General features: G+C 41.9%; 1 protein-coding gene across 2 annotated transcripts in view; it reads left to right on the top strand.

Annotated features, from left to right (window-relative positions):
• The window catches only part of LOC130274240 (RNA-binding protein 12B-B-like), a 36,811-nt gene extending 23,735 nt beyond the window's left edge, over positions 1-13,076 (top strand). The window contains exon 4 of one of the 2 annotated variants that reach the window (XM_056522320.1): positions 11,020-13,076. The gene's annotated coding sequence lies outside the window, so the exon portion shown is untranslated. Of the gene's footprint in view, positions 1-5,735; positions 5,957-11,019 lie in introns of those variants that run through there. The other variant, XM_056522319.1, reaches the window with a different exon arrangement.
• Positions 13,077-13,567: the final 491 nt, after the last annotated feature.

The raw sequence follows: 13,567 nt of genomic DNA, 5'->3' as shown, positions 1-13,567 counted from the left end.
CAGTAATAGAAAAAGCACCCAACCTGTCTGCAGGCTGTGTATAGTATTGCCAAATCCTACAATCCAGCTAACACAAGGTGCAAACCAAAACCATATAAACCTACAAACGATGGACACCAAAAATGGTATACAATACTTTATTGATATCAAAATACAACAGAATAGCTCTCCCAATTAAAGCAACCCACCCTTGCTGGATTTTGAGTATATGTTACACCTTCTAGATTGGCTGTTGTAATAGGGGATTATTGTTGGCAGTGCTTCCCCATCTGTTCTTCTTCCTTTGGGGGGGGTATTTTAAGGGTGGGTTATTTTAATTGTGAGGGCTATTCTGTTGTTTTTTCTTGATATCACTAAAGTATTGTATACCAATTTTGGTGTCCGTCGTTTGTAAGTTTTTATAGGTGTATAGTATTGCACTTAAGCGGAATTTGTTGCAATGTCTTGGCAAGAAAGTTGCCGTGTTTTATCCAAGTCGAAACATTACAGCAGCAGAGAGAGAGACAGAAGGAGCCTACACTAAAGATTTGCCTTTCCTGGGCTAGCACTAAGCCTACAAATTTCTGGGCATCTAGGATCCCCGCTATTCCTTTCTTTAAAACACTCAGGGAGATGGGTGGAGTGCAGCCACACCCTCCACATACAAAAGAAAAAGCAAAAATTGGTTAGCACATCCAACAATTATAGATAGAAGTATACAGGAGCATGCTTTAAAGCAAATTTTGGCTTAGGAGCCACTGGGTGTTTCACTTGGCTGTTAGATTATAGGGAGAGGCAGGGATTACAGTACAGACTAGGCAATCAGGGTCGTAGATAAGTGACCAGTGACAGAGGGGGGTGGCTAACTGGTGAAGGGGGCAAGGGAACTGACAGATTCCCTTTTAAAGTTTACTCACAATTCTATACAAAAAATCATTATAGTGCAGGAATGCGCACTATATTTCTTTCTTAATTACTTTGACTTTTAAATTTGCAGCTATCGCTGCATTGACCAGTTGACCCCTGTGCTAGTGGCTGCTTCTAACTAAGCATTAAAGGGTACTCCGCCCCTAGACATCTTATTCCCTATCCAAAGGATAGGGGATAAGATATCTGATTGCAGGGGTCCCACCACTGGTAACTCCTGTGATCTCTCCTGCAGCACCCCTGTCATCTGATGCACAGAGCAAGCTTCACTCCGTGCCTGATGACTAGCGATGCAGGGTAATTCTAGGGCACTCCGAGAGGCAACATGTTTTCGGGGAATCTGATGAGCTGATTGGTCATGACTGGTGGTGCAGGGGCCGCAGGATCGTGACATCACTGCCCAGCCCCCTCATGATGTCACGATTCTCCGGCCCCTGCACCACCAGTCGTCAGGCACAGAGCAAAGCTTGCTCCATGCACCAGATGACGTGTGCTGCAGGTGAGATTTCGGGGGTTCCCAGCGGCAGGACCCCTGCTATCAGACATCTTATCCCCTATGCTTTGGATAGGAGATAAGATGTCTAGGGGCAGAGTACCCCTTTAAGAATCAGTGCTTTCCATGGATCCCGTCTCCAGTACGGAATGGAACATAGTAGAATCAAATTACATCCTAAAATACTGAGTCTCATGCAGGATACAGATGCTTAGGAGTAGGCAACCTGTCAGCATCTTATTAAAAGTGAAGATGCTTGGAACAACTATTTTAGGACATGTAAAAAATTCCACACATTCCCGTCATATGCCTGTTGAATAGATATATTTTTAAAGTAAATTAACATAGTTGTTAAAGGTTTTTTTATTTTATTTTTACTGTCTTTCGGTGGTCTTCCATACTTTCCTTCTGATGCAGGCTGTCTGCTCTTTTTGTTGCTCCACTTCCTATCTTGTGTACATCCTGTATTAGACTTCCCGTTCCTGTGGTACACTATGGCTGAGAACTTGGCCAGCTATAGCTCCCCCAAAATACTATAACCCCTCCCTTAGACATGGTTAAATTCTCAGCTTGAGGATACAGCAGGAAGAACCCTTCTGTTACAACAAAGCTTTCCAAACTTTTAATGTTGGTGACCCCCCCCCTTTTTTTTAGATATAATTTGGTGTGCCACCAATTGCATGTATCGTGTTGGACGTACGATCTGATGCCAGTATCGGCATTGCAAATTTGGTTGCTCCTACCCCGTGCCACTTCATCAACCCTTGTGCCATTTTATTAAAGGAGAACTCCGGTGGAAACAAGTCGAAAACAAATGTTTTCAAAAACTGGTGCCTGAAAAAAAAACGGATTTGTAAATTACTTCTAAAAAAAAATCTTGATCCTTCCAGTACTTGTTAGCTGCTGTATAAAACAGACTTTTGTGAATTTCTTTTCTGTCTGACAACAGTGCTCTCTGCTGACACCCCCTGTCCGTGTCAGGAACTGTCCAGATTAGAATCTCCCCATAGAAAACCTCTCCTGCTCTGGACAGTTCCTGACACGGACAGAGGTGTCAGTAGAGAGCACTGCTATCAGGCTGGAAATAACTTTTCTGTATTATGAAGCAGCTGATTAGTACTAGAAGGGTTAAGATTTTTAAATAGAAGTGATTTACAAATATGTTTAACTTTCTTGCACCAGTTGATTTGAAAACTTTTTTCCCCCCAGAGTCCCCCTTAACCCCCTTCATCACTCCATTGTCACACACCTGGCCTGTGTCTATCCGGCTTTGGCAGGCTCGGCAATCCCTGCTTGTCTCCTGACAAGTGATGTCCTCTTGCTCCACTCATTGAGTGCTGTGTCAGGGGTCTCATTTATGAGTCCCTGCAGACACCACTGCTCTCTGGTTCTTTAAAATGGTTGTGATGTCGGCTGCCATTACAAGATGGGGCAGCATGGGCCGAAGTGCCATAATAACAGCAGCGGCTGCTGCTGTGGGACGGGATGGTTCTGCGACACGGAAGGCTTCTGCCAACAGTGTGGTGGCACACTGGAATGCACTGTTAAAGGGTACCTCTCATCAAATAAACTTTTGATATATTTTAGATTAATGAATGTTGAATAACTTTCCAATAGCATGTTAATGAAAAATATGCTTCTTTCTATTGTATTTTTCCCGATCAGTCCTGTCAGCAAGCATTTCTGACTCATGCTGGAGTCCTAAACACTCAAGAGCTGCCAGCCTGCTTTGTTCACAGCCAAACAGGCTGTGAACAAAGCAGGCTGGCAGCTCTGAGTGTTCTCCTTTGTGAACAAAGCAGACTGGCAGCTCATAGTGTTTAGGACTCCAGCATGAGTCTGAAATGCTTGCTGCCAGGACTGGTAGGGAGACCCCTAGTGGTCATTTCTTCAAAGTGGAAAATGAACCCCTTAAGGACCAAGGACGTACAGGTACGTCCTTGGTCCTGCTCCCGTGATATAACGCAGGGTTACACGGTAACCCCGCATCATATCACAGCGGGCCTGGCGTCCTAGTGAAGCCGGGACTCGCCGCTAATAGCACGCATTGCCGATCGCGGCGCCGCGCGCTATTAACTCTTTAGCCGCGCGCTCAGAGCTGAGCCGCACGGCTAAAAGCGAAAGTAAAAGCTGCCGGTTAACTCAGTGGGCTGTTCGGGATAGCCGCGGCGAAATCGCGGCATCCCGAACAGCTTACAGGACAGCGGGAGGGCCCCGACCTGCCTCCTCGCTGTCCGATCGCCGAATGACTGCTCAGTGCCTGAGATCCAGGCATGAGCAGTCAAGCGGCAGAATCATCGATCACTGGTTTCCTATGAGAAACCATTGATCAATGTAAAAGATCAGTGTGTGCAGTGTTATAGCTCCCTATGGGAGCTATAACACTGCAAAAAAAAAAGTGAATGAATATCATTTAACCCCTCCCCTATTAAAAGTTTGAATCACCCCCCTTTTCCAATAAAAAAAAACAGTGTAAATAAAAATGTATGGTATCACCGCGTGCAGAAATGTCCGAATTATAAAAATATATCGTTAATTAAACCGCTCGGTCAATGGCGTATGCGCAAAAAAATTCCTAAGTCCAAAATAGTGCATTTTTGGTCACTTTTTATATCATTTAAAAATGATCTTTAAGTCCTATCAATGCAAAAATGGTACCGTGAAAAACTTCAGATCACGGCGCCAATAATGAGCCCTCATACCGCCCCATACATGGAAAAATAAAAAAGTTATAGGAGTCAGAAGATGACAATTTTAAACGTATTATTTTTCTTGCATGTAGTTATGATTTTTTCCTTAAGTACGACAAAATCAAACCTATATAAGTAGGGTATCATTTTAATCGTATGGACCTACAGAATAAAGATAAGGTTTCATTTTTACAGAAAAATGTACTGTGTAGAAACGGAAGCCCCCAAAGGTTACAAAACGGCGTGTTTTTTTTTTCAATTTTGTCGCACAATAATTTTTTTTTTCCATTTCACCGTAGATTTTTGGGCAAATTGACGGACGTCATTACAAAGTAGAATTGGTGCCGCAAAAAATAAGCAATCATATGGATTTTTAGGTGCAAAATTGAAAGTTATGATTTTTTAAAGGCAAGGAGCAAAAAACTAAAATGCAAAAACGGAAAAACCCCGGTCCTTAAGGGGTTAAATAGAAAGAAGCATATTTTTTAATAACATGCAATTGTAAAGTTATTCTGCATACATTAATCTATAATATATCAAAAGTTTTTTGAATGAGACGTACCCTTTAATGTACACTAGACATAAAGTGGGGCACTGAAGACGCCAGAGCAGTTTGCATCAGAAGAACAATATTTGTTAATTTGTTACAGTTAAAAATAGTACTTGTTATAAACCCCCTTTTAATACTTGGTTATGAGCAGCTACCAACACATACTATGGCCAGTCCAGGAGCCCAGGCAGTGTTTTAGCTGCAAAATGAAAAGTGAAAATAACTTGGTACAATAATTTTAGTGCACATTCCTTGTTTAGAATTGGAGGTGCGATTTAACGACGTACTCATGATATAAAAACTTATCCCATGCGCGTTATGTTTTGATACTATTCCATTTATGTAACATGTGCTTTGATATGTTATGGCTCAGTTGGGCCTTGTTTCACTTGTACTTTACTCTCCAATAAACTTTTTTTGTTTGAATAAAAAAAATAAAAACTTATCCCATATCCTAGGAATAGGGGATAAGGTTCAGATTGCGGGGAGTCTGACCCGGCTCTGCGTCCAATTAGCGTTTTGACAACTGAATGAATTGGCGGCAAACATGCCCCCTAAGTGCAGCTCTATGGGACAGCCGAAGATTGCTGAATGCAATGCTTCGGCTCTCCTATAGAGCTGCATTGAGGGGGCCATTCAGGAGAAGAGCCGGGGACCCAGTGGTCAGACCCCGCGATCTGACACTTATCCTTTAGGATAGGTTTTTATACTGAAGATCTCCTTTAACTAAAATAACTGTACTAAGTGGTGCAGCCAACAGTTTTCACTTTTATCTTCATTGATTTTTGATGCAATAGGAATAGGGCTGTTTTCACAAATTGTAGCCCCTTCATCCTCTTTTGCCATATTAATGGTGCTGTAAGTTTCTAAAGCGTTCACTGCAAATCTGTGGCTGGTTTTATAGTCTTGGCAGCTGTCCCAGGGAGCTATAACCTCTTGAAAATTTTAGTGGTATCTGGAAAATGATTAACCTCAAGATGAATTATTAGTGTATGGCAAGTGAAAAATGAGACATTCCTCGTTTTCACTGCAAAAAAGCACAGTCACAATTCCTGACTGCCAACCAAAAACTTCTGGTTTATTGGCTTTCTCACAGGACATCAGACATAAGCACAGCTGTTAATGGATGGGGTCCGGACCTGACATGATGCATCATCGGCAGATGTGGCTGATCCAGGATGGCAAGAAACGTGATGGTGAATGTGGGATCATATCGAGGAAATCGATGCTGCCATTCAACTTGCAGCTTCTTTTTTTTTTTATTTTTTTTTATTTGTAGTTGTTGACTTTTCTTTAAAATAAAATCCGTCAAAAATGCTTACTGTGCATATGAAAATGACTTTTGAGGTAATTCATGAGCTAAAGTGTTGTGTCCCTTGTAAGAAGCTGGCCAGACTGAAAATGTAGTGGTACCCAGGGCTGTTGAGTCAGTAGATAAATTTTCCGACTCCGGAGTTTTCTGTTCTTCCGACTCCGAATGCGAATGTATTTTATACATTCCTTAAAGGAAAGAAAGGCAACATACATGTCATTACCACAAGACTACTGGCTGGGGAAGCCAACAGTCTACTGTATTGAACAGTTTGTGTGCTGATCTGCTGCTGAAGATAGGGCAGTGGGAGGATCCAGGAAGGGGCATTTATTATAAAACATGATTTCCCTAGTAGAATCCCATAGTCATGTTTAAAGGGGCACTCTGCCCCTAGACATCTTATCCCCTATCCTATCCCCGGGATCACCGCTGCGGCACCGCGCTTTCATTACTACACAGCGAGTTCGCTCTGTGCGTAATGACGGGCGATACAGGGGAAGAAGCAGCGTGATGTCATGGCTCCGCCCCTCATTACATCACGGCCCGCCCCCTTAATGTAAGTCTATGGCAGGGGGTGTGATGACCGCCCCACGCCCCCTCCAATAGACTTGTATTGAGGGGGCAGGCCATTACATCATGATGGGCTTAGCCGTGACATAAAGATACTCCGGCCCCTGTATCACCCGTCATTACGCACAGAGTGAACTCGCTCTGTGCAGTAAGGATATCGCGGTGCCGCAGCGGCAATCCCGGGGGTCCCCAGCAGCGGGACCCCGATGATCTGTCATCTTATCCCCTATCCTTTGGATAGGGGATAAGATGTCTAGGGGCAGAGTACCCCTTTAAGCTAACTATCGAGTTTACACATTTTTATAGCCTTAGCTGAATGGATACAGGCTAATGGTTTACAGCTTCAGTCTTAAACTATTGACCCTCCATTCCCTTCACTTATACAATTGTCTCTAGTCCTGCAAAAAACATATTTACTTAATCCCTTATCAGTGAGAGGCTAGGTTACCCATGGGTTCCCTGTAACAGCAAAACACAACACTATGGAAAGTAGAAGTATTGCTGCTCCAAATTGTGCGTTGCGTGCCATATAGTGACTCATATGAAAAGCTTCTTCATGGTCACTTAACGTGTTTGTTTTGCGGTTACGTGAGGCACTGCATGCATTGGTCTTCATTCTTAAAGTAGAGAAGTCATTAATTATAACTTTTTGTGAATTGGGACATTTAAACTTACTTTTTTTACATTTTTTTTATTCCAATCTAAATTTAGTATGAGTCTGAGTCGGTGCATTGTTTGCCGACTCCAGGTACCCAAAATTTCTTCCGACTCAGACTCCACAGCCCTGGTGGTACCTTTGGGAATTTTATGAAGATGCTGATGGCAGTTTAGGAGAAGGAGCTAACGCACCTGGCCATATTATACAAGCTGAACAGAGATGTAATAGAATTAAATAGAAAAATAATATGCCATGTGCATTAGCTATTTTATTAGTCTGGATTCATACGTTGCGTACTTTGTTGTGAGATTTTGGTAGCAAAATTCCACAATAAAATACAGTGCAATTTTAGTCAATGAGGTTTTAAGAAACCCCATGTACTTAGTGTAGAAAGTCTACTGCAGATTGTAGGAATGTAGCAGACTTTTAAAACATATAGTATTCCCTATTTGTTGCAGAAAGGCTTTAGATTTTCACATTGGTTTTATTCATTGCAATGCAATGAATGACGCCTGACATTAACCGTACAATAATGCACACAATTAAAACTATGTTTGGAGCTGGTGACATCATTGTAGGAAGACGCAGAATGAAAATTCTCATTACATCGCTGAACCATAGGCTAAAGCCTCTTGTGTGTGAATATTTGTGTTAGGTGGAATTATCCCTTAATTGGGTTGGGTTATTGTGTTCAAACAGTAGTAACGAAAATTGTTTTCACTACTTGGATAAGAAACCGTATAAGAAGTCTGAATTTCCCCGAATCTGCACAATGTAAGTTGTACATACTCTCTGGGTGTTATGGTGTTGTAACTGAAGGGTGATTCGGATTAAAATTTGACCCTGCGTGGGATGGACTATCCTGGACACAGAAGACACTGGCCCTGGTTGCTGTTCCTCCAAAGCTGCAGCCAATTTGCAATTGAAGAATGATGGAGCAGATGCCTGGTAAGTGTAACGTATGGTAAATTCCACCTAATGCTGATATGGTTTTTTCCTATGACCAGTGTAACACACAGATGCTTTTGTTGCTGTGGACTGAAGGTAAGTGTTAATTACTCCCCATCCCGACACACCAAATTTCTTTGTTCAATATTGAACAGTTTGTGTTATTTACTAATATTGATCTTTTTGCAGCTGCCTTCACAGAAGATCCAAAAAAGATACTATAAAAAAAATATATAGATAGTGGCACTTGAAAATGAGAAGGTTGTTTATTTGCAGGACAAGCTGTGTTTATTTATTTAGGTTTAATTTTTTTTAAGTTTATTTCTTTTAGTCTCACTAGGAGGATTGGCCATGTAATACTACACGTAATACTCTGCAGTAATTCCCTGTTGCATGCTATTGTGCCTGTCTGTGTAAACTAAAAAATGCGTAACCTTTTATAGAACCCTATTAAGCCTTTGCAATTGATCCAGTGGAGTGAACACTTAGGAGATTTATCAAAACCTGTGCAAAGAAAGTCGCCCATAGCAACCAATCCGATTGCTTCTTTCATTTTGCCGAGGCCTTGTTAAAAGTGAAACAAGCAATCTGGTTGCTATGGGCAACTAGGCAACTTTTCCTCTGGACAGGTTTTGATAAGTCTCCCCCTTAGTTTCCAGATAAGAGGCTAGGGTAGGTGTAAGTTCGTTCCGACCATTGCAGAAGCGTGCCTGCTGTAAGGCTGGGTTCACGCTACGTTTTAAGCAAGGCGTGACCGTATGCAGCTGGGGGGGTGACTCCTGTCGGCTCGTTTTTTTTTCGTATGAAGTTTTCCCACCGGACCTAAAACTGGTCTACCACGGTATTGGGTCCTTTAGAGAACCGTATATGGGGCAAAAATGAGCCGACCGGAGTCAGCGTTTGACTCCGGTCGGCTCATTGAAATGCATTACACGTGGGCCGGATGCGGCTGGGATAGGGGAGCGCCCTGTGTATGACCACGAGCATCGAAGCAGTGCTTGTGTCATACACGGCAGGTTCCGGCTGCTATCAGCATCCGGGGACCCGCCGGTAATGGCCGACATCCGCGATCAGTGCATCAGTACAGATCGCGGCAATGAGATACATACCTGCCTGCTGCCGCTCCTCCGTTAACTCCACCGCAATACTCTTCCTGGTTGCCGGTGGTTGGTGAGTCATACCGCACTCACTGGTCTTCTTCCTGGTGCCAGGGCCAAAAACGTCACACTACTGCTCAGCCTATGGCCGGCCGAGGCGGGACTTTGCTGGGTTCCGGTGATTGGCGGAGTGCAGTATGACTCTCCAACCAGGAGGAGGATCACGGTGGAGGTCTGAGCTGGTTACCGGAGGCACTGGGGGAGCGGTGGTAGGTATGTATCTTTTTACTGCCATCAGTCTAAAACACTAACTCATTTTTTCACAACTGTTTGTAAGGGCAGTCTGCATTGGTAGGTGCTTGATTTTATACATCTGTGGTATTGGGACTGAATAAAACAGACATGTAGCTAGCAACAAGCACGGAAATTCTGCCGTGTGAATAGACCCTAATTCTTGATCTTTTTACCAAAGGAGAACCTCTCTGCTTTTGTGGAGCTGTAAATCTATGTTGTTGTTGTTTTTCTGTGCAAACCAAATCCTATAGGTTTGTGGCTAATATGTAGTTTTGTTGTAAAGCCCTTCTTGTTTCTGCTGAACATTTTATTTTAAGTAAGGCTCTTTCAAATGAAGCAAAATGATTTGTAATGTTTTTCTGACATGTTTTTATCCCCCACATCTGAAATAGGGCCACAAAAACACTGAACATTTTATTTTGTTCTACATAATGCAGTGTTTGTGGCCTGTCTTTTTTTTCCCCAAAACATTGGCATAGATTTATCAAAAAATTTCTAATTTTCCCATAGCAACCAATCACCGCTCATGTTTCATATCTTATCGAGCTCTACGAAAATGAAACCAGAGCTGTGATTGGTTGCTATGTGTAAATCAAACACACTTTTTTTTTTTTTTTTTAGCTGGCAGTAGGTGGGTTTGGAGGGGTCTCTGATATTGGCCATCTAACCTGAAGGAGCCTCCTTAGAGAAGACCTCAAGGGGTGCTGTGCAGTTAACATGGCGACTGCTATTACATCCTGTATGACTTGGGGTGTAATAAGAGTAATAGGACCACAGTAAAACAAAAAAAAAAGTTTAGTACAATACATATAGTAAATGGTATCATTAAAGATATACAACTCGTCCTGCAAAAAAACAAACCTTTAAAAGTCAATGAAAAGATTTTTAAAAAAAAGAATGCGAGGAGAATAAGTGCTGCCAAAAATTGGTACAGCAGGAAGGGGATAAATGTTGTTTTTGTGAACCTCCATTTAAATCATGCATCAGATTTACATGTAGCATTTTGGTTACTATTTTGATCCAGATCACGTTTTGGTCAGAATTTTAGCAATAACACAGGAAAATGTGCAAATCCTTCTATTATACTTTTTTTTCTCTGCATTGGTTTTATTCCTGGTTCTGGCTAAAAATACTAACTAAATACTACATGTGAACTTGTGGGGTCTGGAGCTGAATTTATTTGCTGTAGACCTCAGATTTCCCCCTGTTCTTATAGGCACTTGTATGTTTAGAGTCTCATCAGCTGCTCCTAGACTTCTCTAGCACCAACTATGTATTAACAAAAGGTCCTAAAACAAAAAAATAAATGCAGTATGTTCCTTGTTTTCTCTGTCAGTAGAAATTGCTTATAATGCTAATAGAACCTGCAAGTCAAAAATGTAATTGTAATACACTGTTGCAGTGTCCTGTAACTTTACTATATTAGATGTACAGGCTATAGATTCCTGTGCCATAAATTTTCTGCTTTTGTAACTCAATTCTTTTGTTTTCTCTGTTACAGGTTCAAGCAATAATGGTAAGTAAACAGTCAGTGATGAGTCTCCAAGTAAGTAGTGAAGATGGAGTGACCAAACCACGAAGGAAAAGTCTTCTCAAAATAGTTAGAAATGTTGCCAGCAAAGCTTGTGGTTTTTAGATAAAAGAAAAACAAGACACACTAAAGTCACTAGTGTATGACAGTAGCCTTAGCTGAGTTTGTTAGGCTTCCACTCTTCTTACTGCAAGGATGTCCTGCATGCATATTCTCTCCACTGGAAAAATGAGTATGGGACCAGTTTCAGACAAATGTAATATAGACACATTTTTGTGTCCATCTTATTGACAAACGTCCCGCCATCACCTCTGGTCTAAACCAATACTTATAAGGCCTGCGGTGAAGCCGGGACCAGAGGCTTACTATTAAAATAAATAAAAGCAGCCTATACACATACCTTCCTGACTCACTGTAAGTCTCTGGTGTCAGGGTCCTCCCTTTACAGGCCAGTGTTCTTCTCCCAGAGCTGCAGAGTGTAGCATCTTCCGTGAAGTAGCTTACAGTGCTGCTTCCCTAATCACTGAGGTGGGACGCTGCTGCGGCCAGTGATTGACAGAGAGATGCTGTGATGTCATGTACATATTGCTGGGAAGAAGATTTTGTCTTTCAAGATTCACCAGCCTGTGGATGGGCGCTCTTACAATGGGGAGCCAGGAAGGTATATGTAAGCTGTTTTTATTTGAATAAAAAATCCAATGACTTTTAGTGACCTTTTTCAGAAAAGAAAACAACATACACAAACAAAAAACAATCCCATACCCTTACCCCCCCCCTTTTCTAGTCCAGAGACACAAAATCTATTACAAAAATTATTTTATGAGCTTTCTAGCCTGATATAAAATCCAGCATCTCTCCATAAGTGACCAAGAGCAGTCCATTCCCACCTAAAGATGCCTTAAGTGGACACCATCTATCTTACAACGCAGACATCTAGAGTCAGGATTTAATCCAATTTTATGCAGAAACAGGGTGTTCTATCAACAAAATGTAGCAGTTAGGGCTGAGGCCAGTGATTATTCTAAAGAGGATCAAAATCTGGTTCCTAGCATACCTTTTATTGTCAAAATTCGGTAGCACAAATACAAAAGCGCTCCATAGTGCAATCATCCGTCACTCATATGCACATAAAACTACTGGAAGCGCTTACCCGCTTAGTTGTGCAGTGAGCAGGCACAACACTGATGAATGCATACAAGGTACAATCCAGGTGCAGCCGATCCTTTTGCCCTTCAGGTCTAAGGCTGGAACTCCACTGAGGTTTTTTTTTGTGCAAAAATGCCATTAAAACGCCAATTTTCCCGCAATTTTCCCATGTCCAGATGTTGGCTGCAAGTCAATAGTAAACTGCAAAATGCCAGATTCACTTGGCGTTTTTCAGTTTGGCGTTTTTTTTTTTTATCCTTTTGGCGTTTTTCAGCAATTTCGGGCTCAGAGGCTGGATTTTCAAAACGCCCGACAAAACCTAGTTTGGCATTTTTTGCCCTGAAATGCTATGTTGGTTTAAAATTTTGCGTTTTTGCAAGCGGTTTTTATTCTTTTTTGTACTTCAGCGATCCCAAAAAATTATGGAGATACCTTTTTTATTAAAATTTTGTAGGGTACCCTAAAAAAAATAAGATATAGTAGTGATGGAAAAAATTGTATCTAACGGCATTTTTTTTTTTATTACAAAATCTTTATTCATTTTTAAACAGGGATCAATTTATCTGTGCGGGTAAAGCACTAAAAATGTAGCCGACAATACTAAAAATGTAGTGTGTATGTGTTTTTTTTTTTTTTTTCACTTTTTGTTTTACATTTTTTTAGGTAGTACTACCACTCCCAGCATGGAACACACAGTTCCATGATGGGAGTAGTAGTACCTGTACTAATTGACAGATCGTCCGTTGCGATCTTCCTGTATAATGTATAGATGCGGCGGCCGCTCTTCTATGGTCCCCTGCACTGACGTATATATACACCTATTCATATTTCCCGCAGAGATCTGTGATTGGCCAGATGGTTCCAGCCTATCAAAGCTCTGGGAATATTTGTATATATACGGCAGTGCAGGGGACCATAGAAGTGCAGCCGCATCTATACATTATACAGGAGGATCGCAGCAGGTGTCAGTAGTGATGCCCGCTGTGATCTTTCCTTAACTACAAGTACTACTACTCCCAACATGGAGTACACTCTGCTCCATGCTGGGAGCTGTAGTACCTGCATTAATAGACAGATCGCATCATGTGTCAGAAATTACACTCACTGCGATCTGTGTATTAATGCAGGTACTACAACTCCCAGCATGGAGCAGAGTGTGCCTGCAGTAAGGAACAGATCACAGTGCATGTCACTCCTCCTGACACCTGATGTGAATGTCGGGATCAGCTGTTCTCAGGGCTACAGAGTCGGGAGAACAGCTGATACGGAGCCGTAGGTATACATAGTATATCTACTGCCCAGCAAGAACTTAGTGAGCCTGCAATGTGTATACAGTATACACATTGCTGGCTCACCTATCCCCTTGCTGAGC

This window comes from Hyla sarda, chromosome 5 (genome assembly GCF_029499605.1).
Source record: "Hyla sarda isolate aHylSar1 chromosome 5, aHylSar1.hap1, whole genome shotgun sequence".
Lineage (NCBI taxonomy): Eukaryota > Metazoa > Chordata > Amphibia > Anura > Hylidae > Hyla > Hyla sarda.
This window is presented reverse-complemented; position numbering and strand designations above follow the sequence as displayed.